Genomic DNA, 2,552 nt, shown 5'->3' on the forward strand with positions numbered 1-2,552 from the left:
TGTTTGTATGTTCACACTGATGTTAAAATGACATTTTCTGATTTGTGACATTACTTTTTATGTAATGCTAAAACACTGCTGGTCACTTTCAGTTGTAGTGATTCTTTCTTTTCCAAGAAAGAATGTGAAACAAATTGGTTATATAATTTAAATATTTTAAAATATAATTGAAATTGATTTTACACACTTTAAGCAATATCGTATCGCATATCGAATATCGCATTTTTTAACAAGGTATCGCATATCGCATTTTTCTTCAATATCGCACAGCCCTAGTAATTACCCAATATTCTTTTAAAGTACCTTCGAGAAGCATATTAATATGATCACTCAACACCACAGTATTACATCTGATACCATCGCTGTACACGATCCCACCACAGAACAGGAAGAGCAGCAGCAGAAACAACAAACGCCTCACATTACTGAGCCTCACATGCCGGATTCGAACCTGCATCACTGACATGAGCACCACAGCGCAACACGCCGCAGGATAATGAGAGGATGACAATTAGATTCAGATTTTGAAAAAAGGAAATGAAAAGCTGTTTTCTGTGTTTTCTCCTTAATATTTCTCAAGGACTTTATAATAACAATTATCTACGTTTATGACGTGTAAGCCGAACATGAACAACAAATAAAAGGTTATTTTGTTTTTAAATAACAGGTTCTTAGGCTTTACACAAGCCTGTAAGTTAAAAAGTAAAGTCCAAAACAAAATGCAAATGTGCCAAATAAGAAGAAAAAGTGGCTTTTGTGAGTAAATAAAAAGTTTTCACTCGTTGGCCCAAAAATGTATTCGAAACGACACCAAATTACTGCATTATTCGAGGAATTAGGAAGAATCTGAATTTCGTAAGCATCAAAAACAGAAACAAACTGTGCATTAAACAAAACATCTGTCCCAATACAGCTTCTGTCTGTAAGAAATATTAATGGCTGCTAAACTCTCAACTGGCCTATTTGAAGGTGTGGCAAAAGGTTAATTTTGGAGCCTGCCTGTAAGTCTCAGCAGAAAGACACAGAGTCTCTCTGTCTGTGTGTGTGTGTGAGAGAGAGCGAGAGTGTTAGAGTGTGAGTGTGAGAGTGTGTTTGTGTCTCTCCTGGTTCTCCTCTCGCTCTTTAACCGCACTCATCCTGTGCTGCTCTGACAGAGACGTGTAAGAGAGATGCAGATGTCATTAAATAAGACACTCAACACCAGCTCCATCTAGCTTTTTAGTAGAGCCCGACCGATATGGGTTTTTTGGGGCCGTTACCGATACCAATATTAGGGAGTAAAAAAAAAAAAGGCCGATAACAATATATCGGCCGATATTCTTTGTGTATATTATGGTACAGTACAGTATTATAGTCTGGACACACGAATGGAGAAGTGTCCAAACTATGGCCAAAAAGGCCATTTTTTACAATGTTACAAAGTGATCAAACACTTATAATGGTGACAGAGATATGTAAGGGCATTTAACAATTTAACAAACTTTACTATCCAAAATGAGTCTGACATCAGTGCACTGAACAGTAAAGCTGAAGTTTATTCAACTTTAATTCAGTTCAATTCCATTCAACTTTATTCCGTTGAAGTTTATTTCACTTCGGAACATTCATTCACGGATTTGCGCTACTGTCTTCACACACAGACGAAACTTACTAGAGAAGTGTGAAGTGTGACATAATATAATATAGGGGAGCGCGATACACAAAGTAACGGGGGGTTAGTTGTAACACACGTGGTTTGAATATTTATTTTACCAAAGTAAAATTTAAATTCTGGCTTAAGTAAATTTTTTATCTCAGTTTTTATTATTCATTTAAAATGAGACAAATCTGCTATTATTTTAATCTCCAATCTGTTATTTATCAGTTCAGATAGTTTTTTAATGATTTGATTACTAGCAGAAGACACTAACCAGTTTTAAATTCCAGTTGCGCAGATGGGGCACGTTGTAACACTGCGTTACAATGTGCTATTCTATGACATTAGCGATGTAATTTACACTATTTACTTTAATTTTAACGAGAAACAACGAGAAACAGGTGAATAAAGACTGACAGTCAATGTTTAATGTTTAGAAATTATTATTTCAAGACATGTAAAGCATTTTGGCTCGTTTATGTGGGCCGTCCCAAGCATGGTTGCAATGTGTTCATTGTCAAACTCCAAAATCAGATTATTTTTAATTCTTAAAAAACGCCATTATTTTATTTGAAATAAATAATTATTTTATTTTATTGACAAAATATTTTAGTTTGTCTTGTATATATATTTTTTTCATTTGATCAGATAACATTTTAAGCTGCTATATGGTCATGTTACAACGTGCCCCTCAGATGTTACAATGTACCCCACCTACGGGGCATGTTGTCACATTTCACTTCCAATTTTTGAGAGTAAATGAAGAAAAACGTATACACTGTAATCATGAAACAAAGCGACATATTTGTGCTAGACAAGTGTGAAATTACTGTGGATAAAAAAATGATACTCTGAACCCCATGTGGATTTACACAAACTGACAAAGTCAAAAAGTGTTACAATGTGCCCCGCTCCC

This window comes from Sinocyclocheilus rhinocerous, unplaced genomic scaffold (assembly GCF_001515625.1).
Source record: "Sinocyclocheilus rhinocerous isolate Xijiao unplaced genomic scaffold, SAMN03320098_v1.1 scaffold1049, whole genome shotgun sequence".
NCBI classification, from domain to species: domain Eukaryota; kingdom Metazoa; phylum Chordata; class Actinopteri; order Cypriniformes; family Cyprinidae; genus Sinocyclocheilus; species Sinocyclocheilus rhinocerous.